At 39.8% G+C, this 11,905-nt stretch overlaps 1 pseudogene; it reads left to right on the top strand.

Moving 5' to 3' along the window:
* Window positions 1-525: 525 nt before the first annotated feature.
* LOC131919840 (coronin-1B-like) overlaps window positions 526-11,905 on the top strand; it is a 54,175-nt pseudogene continuing 42,795 nt past the window's right edge.

The following is an 11,905-nucleotide window of genomic DNA, read 5'->3' as shown; positions in this document are numbered from 1 at the left end:
TCTGATATGTAGTGGAATATATGTCCCATTATTCATTTTTTTTCCAGTAGGAAATACTAGGTTTCTATTGCTGTGATAAAGACTGTGATTAAAAGCCACTTGGGGAGGAAAGGGTTTGTTTCATCAGTAAAGTTCTTTAGTGATAGAAGTCAGGGCAGGGACTCAAGGCAAGAACCTGGAGGCAGGAGCTGAAGCAGAGGCTATAGAAAAACACCACTTACTGGCTGGCCCCTCATGACTTGCTCAGCTTGCTTTAGCACCTAGGATCACCAGCTCAGGGGAGGTACCACCTGCGATGAGTTGGACCCTCCCACATAAGTCATCAATAAAGAAAAACGTACCACAGTCTTGCCCAGAGGCCAATCTGGTGGGGACATTTTTCCCATTTGAAGTTCCCTCTTCCAAAATGACAATAGCCATGTCAAGTTGACATAAAACTAGCCACCACAAAGTCTGAGAGTGGTGTGGACAAAGTGTTATGTCATGTTTTACCTGGGGTTCTCCGAGGACTACCTTATGGCGAAGATGGCAACTGGCCCCCGAAGTTGGGACCAAGAAGAGAAAGAGAGGAATTATAATTTAGGCAATGGTTCCTGCTTCTATGGCACTGGCCTTGGTGATAGTGCAGCATGCTTAGGAATGGTAAGGTATTAAGCATGGCTAGTCGGTGGTGTGAGGAAAGCAGGAGAAACATACAGGTAGGTGGGTGGGGCTGGATTCTGAAAAGGGAATGACATCAGCTTATTGACAGCTGAACTTGTGCGACAGTCCAGGAGACAAAGATTCATATTCTCATTGATTTCCAGTACTAGTTAGTGTTAAGAGGTTGGACTGGGAAGTGCTGGGCTGGTAAGAACCAAGCTGGAATAGCTTTAATAGCCTAACTCTGGAATAATGAGATGCCCAATAAAGTGAGAGCCATGAACATGGAGATTTAGCTGGAGTGGAAGAAAGATGAATGCACAGGTTATGGGAAGTGTTCCATAGGAAATAGAGGGTCCTTCAGTGGGAAGGGAAGGGAGGAGCTCTCTCTGCAGTGGGTGAATACAGACAGTAAGAGTGTCATTTTTATGTATTTTAGGACTGTGATGCTCTGGAGGTATTTGATAAAACTGGAATCCAGGTGAGAAGCAGTGAACAAGAGTGATGAATGGGAGGGAAAGAGAGCCAGTAAAATAACAGCAGGTGAGTGACGGACAGGATGATGGGAGATGGAATTGAGTGGAATGAACCCCGAAGGAGTTAACAGTAGATGAGTGAAGGACAGGATGATGGGAGATGGAACTGAGTAGAATCAACCCCAAAGGAGTTAACAGTAGATGAGTGAAGGACAGGATGATGGGAGATGGAACTGAGTGGAATCAACCCTGAAGGAGTTAACAGTAGGTGAGTGAAGGATAGGATGATGGGAGATGGAACTGAGTGGAATCAACCCTGAAGGAGTTAACAGTAGGTGAGTGGAGGACAGGATGATGGGAGATGGAACTGAGTGGAATCAACCCCAAGGAGTTAACACATGGAAGCAACACTCACAAGGATGTCAAGGGAAAGGTTAGAGACAGGGTGTGAAATCAGGTGCTCAGCAAGGTGGGGCATGAGAGGAGAGCGGGGACCAGCAGAGTTTGTTGCTTCTGTGAAGATGCAGGAGGGAAGGGTTCAAGGCATTGAGTCAGGCAAAGTGTCTTAGGTGGAGCCTTCACCTTCACAGTGGTGGAGAGAAGATGATCAAGCAGACAAGAGGTTGGGAGCCACACAGATGGTCCTTGGAGGACAGTAGACAGGAAAAGAAAATCAACCAACCAACCAAAATCAAACCAAAACAAGGCAGAGGAGAGAGAGGTTCATTTCCTTGTGACTTGAAGGAGCTATAATTACCATGACTTTTCTCAGCGTGGAGGTGGTTTCTAAGGAAGAGGAGGGCGTGAGATACTGAGGACAGAGGAGAGAGCTGAAAATGGAGAAAAGTTTTCAACAGGAAGGAAAAAGATGGACCAGTCCATCTGGCCTCAGGGAAGGGGCACTAGGCTAGATACATTTAGAAGATTAAATAAAAGGAAATAAAAAAGATAGATTAAGAGAATGTACATTGGTAACTTCTTTTTATAGAGGGGAGTGAAGTGGAGAGAACACAGAGGAATTCACGTGGCCAATGGTGAAGAATCAGAGCCTCTATGCAGAGTGAGAACATGTGTTACATAACCCTCTAGGGCCATGGTTCTCAACCTATGGGTCATGACCCCTTTAGGGGCCAAAGACCCTTTCACAGGGACCACATATCAGATATCCTGCATATAAGATATTTATATTGTGATTCATAACAGTAGCAAAATTACAGTTATGGTTGAGGGTCACCTCAACATGATGAACTGTGTTAATCGGTCACAGCATTAGGGAGGTTGAGAACCAGTGCTCTAGAGACAAAATGAGGCTTATTTCTAGCCCTCTAGAGGACCCAACAGAACCAGCAAGGTGAGTCATCCTTTATTTATGCTGCTAGAAGGTAAGGAGTAATAGCAATAATGATAATAATAATTTACTATGTACTATGTGATTATTTTACAATAATAATTTTAGAATAACATTTCACTTAATACAGCTACATGTTACATATCATTTCCACTTCCCACAGAAGATAAGCTAAATGGTTTAATCCAAGTTCACACAGCCAATGAATGTGAGTCCAAATACTAGCCAGGTCTTTCTGAGTCTCCATTTGGAGCACTTACTAACCATGTTAGACCATCTCAGATGAAGCTGAGCTTTCAGGAGTGATGTGTTGTTTAGTTAAAACGCAAACTCAGCTGGAAGGCAAGTCCCGTGTTTCTTTGGACCTCAGCAACCTTGTCTCTGAACTGTAAAGGGCAGGTTCGGGATCAGGGTGGGACAGGAGGTGACTTAGGTGATCCCAAGGTCTTTCATGACTCTGGCATGTGATTCTAACACACAGCATCAATGCTCAAACAGCATTTGCTTGGAGTTGTGGGATAAAATGCAGCAACAGCCTGAGCATGGCGCCTTTGATGCCTGGGTCCTGTATAGGATCATTTTATTTGCTATTTTTTTTTTCAGTTCAGTCTGAGATTCCAGGCCTGACAGCTAATATTTTATTCTTGACCACACTTTTTCTTTCCCCATGCTTGGTAGGAAATGGAGCTATTACATTTTCTTATTTTCTGCAATGTCCATGTTGCTGTACCCCTGCTTCTGGCATTTCTGTGATCATGGGAGCTAGAAGGTACACATTCTTGACCCCTTGCAGACTGCAATCTCCTCTCAATCAATGTTGCCGAGAGGACTGATGGAAGCTGCTATTTAGTTTGATTGGGGAATAGGATCCTACTTGCCGGCAGATCCTCCTTCTGGCTGGGCACCTCCTAATTCTAGTACAGTTCCTGCTTGGGCAGGTGTTTTGAGTCACTGGTTCTGACCTCGGCACCTTTCACAGCTGTGAAGTTGGAAATGATTCTTAGAAACGCTCTTCAGTCATTTTAGGAATTTTCAATCACCGTGGCTGCTTTCTTTTGGAACAGAAATGTACTTTTCATTGGGAGAAAATGCAGGACTTTTCATCTCTACATGGATGAATGATGATCTTATTGAACATTTGACTTTTAGAAGGTAGCTGTGTGCTAATGGTTATGAAAAAAATGACACACAACGAGTCAGAAAGTCTGGGAAGAAATTTAGGAATGCATTTTTGAGTCTGTTACATTCAAGTCTTTCAGGAGATTTACATGTGTTTATTAACTTAGGCATACAGATTTTTTATGTTTGATATATGAACTGAATTTTTCATCAGCAAAGTTTATAGTTCTATGCAACCAACACATCAAAGAAAAGTCTGCAGAGGTACTGCCAGAAGCTGGAGCTCACCCGGACACAAATGCAGTGGAGAGGACAGAGGTACTAGAGTGTTGGGGCTATAGGCATGGTGTGTCAGTTTTCTACCACTGAGAGGAGTCACAGCCATCCTAACTTTCGCTTCAAGTGTTTGTCTTCCATTTACCTTCTAAGTTACCCATCTTTACTAACCTCTCATGGATAGACAAAGAAGGCTGTTCTAGTTAGCTTCTTTGTGGCTGTGATAAAACACTGACTTGGGATGGAAAGGAGTCATTTGCTAGAAGGTAAGGAGTAATAACAATAATGATAATAATACTTTACTATGTACTAGGCGATGTTTTACAATAATAATTTTAGAATCAGATGTTACATGTCATTTCTACTTCCCACAGACAATAACTCAAGCTAAATGGTTTAATACAAGTTAGAGTCCAAATACTAGCCAGCTCTTTCTGAGTCTTCATTTGGAGCATTTACTAACCACACAAACCAACTTGGGATGGAAAGGAGCCATTTCATCTTGTATTTTCACGTCATAGTCCATCATTGAGGGAAGTCAGGGCAGGAACTGAAGCAGGAACCCAGAGGCTTCCTGTCCCTGGCTTGCTTAGTCACTGTTCTTATAACAGCCCGGTTGTACCTGTCTGTAGATGGTACCGCCCACAGTGGGTTGGGCCCTCTTATATCAATTAACAATGAGGGAATGCTACAAGGACTGCCCCATCAGCCAATCTGGTGACAGCAATTCCTCATTTGAGGTTCCTTCTTCCCAGATGACACTGGTTTGTGTCATATCAGTGAAGACTAAGCAGCATAAAGACATTTTAGAAAACAGCACCATCTCTCAATTTATACATTTCCTCCACACCTGTTTTTCTGTGAGTACTGTGTGCCGTGGGAATTTTGACCCATTCTCTCTTCTCTTTGGGCAGCCACAGTTTTGTAGCTTTTATTTTATTTATTTTTATATGTTTGTTTCGTCTGATAGTTCGGGAAACCAGTCTCTGGATGCATTGTTTTTGGGCTTTTGGCAAGATAGCATATGATGGTAGGAATATGTGATGGAGGAAACTGTTCACTCACAGCAAGAATACGGACAGGCAGAGTCAGGTAAAGCCATCAACATCCACAGCCAGGATCCTTAGTAATTCCACTATGTAAGGATCCTGTGAAATTACAGGACATGTGAAATCACACCAAAGCCTTTTCCCTCTCCTTTCCTTCCAGAAGTCTCCTTAGACTGGTACCCTTCATCTCTCTCCCTACCATGGGTGTGTGTGGAGTGACCCATCAGACTTGTGCATTTGGAAGAGTCTGAGCTCAGTGTAGCCTGTGCAGTACGTTATGCTCCGTGAGAGACCTCTGTCACCATAGCAACTGTCATGTTTCTCCCTGTCAGCCTGGCTTTCCTATTAGCAAAAAGGCCTTGATTCTTACACTTAAATTTTTCTCTTCAGTAATGATATTAAATTAGTGGTGATAAAGGTGGTGTGTGTGTTTCCAAGGCATGGCTTGAGTCTCCTGCTAACCATATTCTAAACTCAGGTGGAGCAGAAGAGGAGTCATTCCTTGACTTTCTAAAATTCCAGTAGAGGTCATTCCAGGAAAAGAATACTGTGTTTTTAAGATCAGAGTGGACAATATAAAAATAAAAAGTAGTTACTTGTATCCCGAAGCAGACATTTTGATAACAGACTCAGCTGAGTTACTTCTGTTACTTGGAAAATTCTATACTGATTTTAATCACCTTCTCCTCAATATATTGCTTAATGAAAACCAACCCCCCAAATTAAGTGGCTTATGTCAATAAATATTTGTTCATCATTTATAGAGCTGACAGTTGACCGTGGTCCTGCTAGGCTTTGCTAAGCCTGGCATGTCTTCTTACTCTGGGCTGAGTTATTCTTGTGGCAGATAAGAGAATGCAAAGGTGGCACACTGAGACTCTTGCTACTTATAGCCTGCTCAGCATTATGGACTTCCATCTCTATCCACATCTGACTGGTTAACACAACTCACAACCAAGGCTAAAGTCAGTGGGTGAGGGAAGAACACACTACCCACAGTGAAGCATGCTTTGGATGGGGAGAGAAGGAGACATTGTGAGACAACCTCCCACATATTTCTTTAGCTTTCATTGGAGACTCTTCAGCTGCTTTTTATGCAATTTGCATAATTTCATTATTCCATCTGTCTTTGACAAAGCTCTGAAAACTTGTGTAGTTCTTTGATTTACTCTCTTGTCATGAAGTACTGTTAACCCTGACACTAAGGCTAGAGTAGTAGAATGGCTCAGTAATAGAATACCTTTCTCACAGGTGTGAATCCCTAGGTTTAGTCTCTAGTAGTGCAAAACCATGAAAATAAATTAAAATCTCTGCCACCTAAACTATTCATAGAAGTGATTTCAATATCTTGAATAATATTAAACCCTAGAGAAACTGATGGGTTTGTATATGTTCTCAACCACCAAAAAAAAAAAATCTTATTCATTTGAAAAACAAAACAAAACCCAAGGCTCTGAATGGCTGCATTGTCTGGGTTGGATTGATTCTGGTTATATCCTTGATATCTGCCTCCTGGTGATCCTATTCTTGTGTACAGTCAACTTTCCACCTCCCTGACAAATGACTCGAGGTGATGAGTTTATGAAGGAGAGGTTGATTTTGCCTTATAGTCTGGGAGTTTCCAGTCTGTGGTTAATTGGCCATGCTGCTCTTGGGCTTGTAAAACAGCATATCATGGTAGGAGTATGCACTGGAGAAACAGTTCAGCCATGGCAAGAAAAGAGGCAGGAAGAGGAAGGTGACTCAAAGGAACTTCAAGGACATGTCCCTAGTGACCCAATTTCTACCCACAAAGCCTCATTTCTTGAAGGTTCCATTACCTTCTAGTAGTAGACGGTCAGGTCAACCAAGCCTTTGGGCGACCCTTATCTAAACCATACCATCAGAGATTCTTTTTCTTTGGTATGGGCATACCTGTGATCAGGCTTGGCAAGATTCCAAACCCTATCATACAAAAGGCAGTTTTTCTACTGATGTCGAAGGAGCAGGGACATTGGGAAAGTCCTCAGAGCAAGGAATTGCCAGTGGCTTCTGCTAAAAATCACCAAGAGATGGAGATAGTGCAGTATCTGGTAAAAACTGTATGTGGCTTGAAATGGATCCTCTCTTCAATTGAGACTATAGCTATGACAGAAGCTTCATTTGCAGTCTGATGTCACCAAGAAGAAGAGGAGCCAGGTAGGCATTTATCACATGACAGATACATGGAATAGTGCTTTTCTAAGCTGCTGTTTGTGATGATGTCATATAGTAGAAACCTTTTCAACCATGTTCCCATTTCAGATTATCAAAGAAAAATATTTTCATTGATATTGCTTGCCTGGCATTTTCATGTCTTGCTCCATATTGAGTGCCTGCTTTTTTTAAATGTTGACTTAGTTTATACTTTAATATGAAGGATTTTGGAGTAGTAAGCAGATTTGTATACATTTTTTTGTGTTATAAGTATTTGTATACTTAAAGAGAACTAAAATATGCTTGCCTATTTATTTGTTGATTAAATGATTAAAAATCCATCATAGAAATGGTTCCTTTCTTCATGAACCTTAATTTTGTTTGAAGAGCCCATGAACAACGATTAGTTTTAAAATTACAATTAATAAGTATTAGCAATTGCAGGGAGAAAATAAATAGGTCTCTAGGATCTAGAATAACTAGAGGGTCTCTCCCAGAAAAGACTTTTGCAGAGTTAGCATTTAAACTGAGATTCAGCAGATGAGAAATGGCAAATATATCACTGAATTCCCACTAGTTTAGAACTCAGTGAGTTCTCTTGGTGTGAAATTGCATTTGCTCATGTGTCTGTCTATGTGGGGGTAGAGATAATACAGTTGAGAAGTAGAATAGGAATTGGGTTCAGAAATAAATTCAAAGGAAATAAATGTTTGGGATTCAGGATACTGAAAGAAAGTATAATGAATAACAGAAAGAATACATGCTGGAATACCATATTTTGATGAATTGAGAAGGAATGGTATGATGGAAGACCATGTTAGCAATTCTTAGGGTAAGAAGCAAATATTTTAAAATCATGGAGCTAGATATTGAATTTTATCTAGCAAATTTGGGCTAAGCACATAACTGTTCTCATATTTAAAAGAGCAGAGTCAAGCAGTTTCTCGTGCATGTTGTATATCCATCTTTGTCTGACATCTCTGTATTTTTTCTGTGAATCACTCCGCTGGCTTTTATTAGGCTAGAGACATCTAAAAGCACCATGGACCTAAATCTTTTGCTTATGTCATTTCTGCAACTCACTGTATTCAGAAGAGGCCAGTATGTATCCTGATGCTGCCAAGAACATAAAGAGTTTTCCTTTTGGCTTAAGCTCTTCTCTTTCCAATTAGTTTCTTAAATATTTGCCTCTTAGGTATTTCTCTGGATGGCAATAATCTTTTTCCCAGAAGTATGTTTAGATATGAGAGTACATCTGTCTTGAGAGTCTGGCACCTTATTAAATGTAAACATGTGCTGTGTGAACATTAGTAATGACTGGAAGAAATTTTGGAGATTTGTATGGAAAGAATAGAGGCAGGAAGGGGACAGGAGAGAGAGAAGGAAAAAGAGAATGAGAAGAAAAGAGAAGGAGATTGGAAAGAGAAGGAAAGGGAAAGAAAAAAGGAAAGGAGGATGAAAAGAAGGGACAGAGAGGTAGAGAGAGGGGGAGAGAGAGACATTACAGAAAGAGACAGAGAGTATGTATGAAACAGAACAATAGACAGGAGAAGGAAGAGGCAGAAGAGAAGAAAATGAACGAGGAAATTCTTTGAGAGAGTTGATGAAATAATGAAGCAAAATCAGTTTGACTTAAAAAGCGCTGGGGTTGTGAGACAGTTTTGTCAGCACGATGCTCCTGGAGCAGACAGAGAAGACGTAGCATGCAAAAGGGGAACGACCTTTTAGGGAAAGTTCCATTTGCACAGATAGGAAAGTCCCAGCAAAGAAAAAAAATGGTTTGAGAATCCAGTCAGGTCTCCTTTTCTGGGTTCAAGGTTTCAGAAGAAGAAGCTGATTCAGGTCCAAGTCACAAGGGACTTAATAAGTTGGGAGCAGGGCTATTCAAGATTGAGACCTAGGTAAGAGACCCTAGGAACTAGAGAGTACTTTTAAGGTATGTTAGAAAAGGAAGACTGCAGGGAGTCTCCTCCAGGAAGACTCATACCTAGCACCCAGAATCTGAGCTCAGGGATTGGGGTTTAGTCAAGTGGCTGCAGAGGCGGAATTGGAGAAGGGATAAATTACAAGCCTGGCTGTATACTTAGGGGTGTGAATTAGTCTCTCAATGATTCTGGATCTATAAACACCCAACAACCTCAGAGGAAGTAAAAATAAACCAGCAGTTCCGGTGTATTATTTGTGTTTTGACAGAAGGGGTAAACTCATCACTTCTAGAATTCCTGGGAGGTATTTTTAAATTATGCTATTCTTCCCTTTTTTCTCCTACTCTTTACTTTAGATATACCACTGTCTGTCAGGATGTTAGTTTAAAATGTTGTTGCTATTATTATTGATAACTAACCTGTAGTCTTTGGAACATTTCCTTTTTTTTTAAATTTAACTCACTATGACATGAGAGCTTTTAAGGCAGTTATCATCTTACAGACTTTCATTCAACCACAATTTGCTGTTCATGGACCAGATGTTCTGTGTGGTTAAAGTGATCACAGTATGGGTCCTGGTTCTTCAGACATCATGGCAGCAGTTTGGTTTAAAAAGGCTTGCATTACACAAACAGACATGGCACAGGGCTATACACGCTCATTGGGGTATGTTACTCTTCACCAGAGTGGAAAGGTGACCGGAGCTCAGTAAGTTGGTGGCATGCAAAGACAGAGATGAGGATGGGGAAGGCTTTCCAGGGCAAGAGAATGCCTGATTTGAAAGTATAAAGGAAAAAGGCACATTTCATGTTAGATACAGATGGAAGGGTATGACTGCAGCATGAAAGGGAGGTTTAGGGGAAGAGTGAAGGGCAGATGTAAGGTGGAGAGGAGCCAGTTCCTAGAGACTTGGTGTAAGTGTAACTAGGCAGCTGTTAAAGGAGTCAAAGCATTATGGGAAAGTCTTTGTTTTAAAGCTAGAACCCTATTAGCTGTACTTGGGGAGGTTTTGGAAGGCTAGATGAAGGAAACAAATTAGTAAAGCTTGCCATTGTTGGTGTGAGGATTGAAGTGGGTCTGGACTGGGTAGGAACAGATGATGGTGGTTGGATGTATCTAAGAGACAGGAGCAATGGAATTTGGTAAGTAGATGGATAGTAGGTCCGAGGAAGGAAGGGGACTCTCTGATAAAGAAGGAGGAAATGTATTTGGGGAAAGATGAAGAACTCAGTTTTGGATATGTCTTTGAAAATCCTAGAGATAAACATAAACCCAAAGAAGTAGAATCACCTGGTGTATTATGGAGAGAGATTTTCCTGGGAATACTAATAGCTGAGAAAAGGGTCAAATGAGACAGGCCAGCCGAACAGAGGGATTTGCCAGAAAAACTAGAGAATCTCTTTTTAAATGGGCAGATCTGGATATTTTCACAAGTGAATGAAATCTTTGTCCAGAAGATGAAAGGCTCAAACTTAGAGCTCCTTGATACTGTTGTTGCTCAAAACAGTGAACATTTCTCCTAAACGGTCAAGTATATGAGAAGATTCTTCATTAGATCTGGAGAATGAATGGAAGCTTGAAGGTAAGAAGCCAGTTTAATTCCAACTGTATAGAAGCAAACAGAAAAAAAAAAACTCTTGGTATTGTGAATAGACTTTCTGGAGTATTTCACTTTATATATATGCATGTGTGTGCATATATACACAATCTCTCATCTTTTTATATATTGCCTTAAATTTTCTTTTGCCTAAAAGTTTAATTCAAGAAGATATTGCTACTTTGAATCTTTTGTGGAAGAGACATCTTAGAAAATATTATCTGAGACATTAGAAATTATAGATATAATCATGTCATTGGCTTTCTTTTTCTTTCACCTAAAACTATGACTTTTCATATCAGTAAAGAAAGTTATATAGAACTAACTGTCTGGAATTCCATTATATCTATGCTCAACAGTAGATAACCAAACTCACACTAATGAGAATTTAGATAATTTCTAATCTTCTCTATGTAAGCACTGTTACAGTGAATAGCCATCCACACCTGTCTCTTTTATAGCTGCTAATGCACCATATTTATAGAATAAAAGCAGAATTGCTGCATGAAATGATAACATATAATTTTAATAACTATTACCAAATCACTACTGTGCAGATTGCTCCAATTTGCATTTTTACCAGTAAGATAGGGGTTTATATTTTCTGCTTACTAACAATTTGTTCCCCAAATGTCAAAACCTTGCCAATCTGATGAATGAGAAAACATGGCAGGATAGTTTTAATTCTTATTATGAATGCGATTAGAAATAGTTATTATACTTCAAAGCATTTTGTAACTTATTTGTACATGAATTTGAGTTTTCTATTTTGTTTTTTAAATCAATCATAGCAATTCATTTTGTACATTAATGATAATAATATATACATTTTCCTAAATTATGTTTTGTCTTGATTTTATTTATGATGGTTAGTAAAAAGTTTTTTAAAACCTTTTTTCTTGTAGTTAAATTTATCAGCAGTCTCAAAATTCTTCCCAAGTTGCATAATTTGGATTGTGAATTAGTAAGAAAAGTCTCTTTTTTAATCCTCTGTTGATTTATGATTTTGTTTGCTTTTTGCTGTTTGCTCCCTAAAAATTTAAACTATTTGGAATTTTTCCCAATGTAAAGTTAGAGTCATTGTATAAGGACTTAAATTAGAGCTAAAGTGTTATATTTCTAAATAAGAGAATAATTAAGAGAGCAGAATATTGAAGATATTCTTCTAATGTAAAGGTAGAGCGACTGAGAAAACGTTGCAGAGGCAATGTATGTGAAAGATGGTTGCTATGATTTTAACACAAAAAATTACAAGCAACTTTATTTGTCCTCTTAATTTTCTTTTAGTAATGTGCTGA

This window comes from Peromyscus eremicus, chromosome 9 (assembly GCF_949786415.1).
Source record: "Peromyscus eremicus chromosome 9, PerEre_H2_v1, whole genome shotgun sequence".
In the NCBI taxonomy this organism is placed as follows: domain Eukaryota; kingdom Metazoa; phylum Chordata; class Mammalia; order Rodentia; family Cricetidae; genus Peromyscus; species Peromyscus eremicus.
The sequence above is the reverse complement of the archived record's forward strand: the minus strand, read 5'-3'. Positions and strand labels throughout refer to the sequence as shown.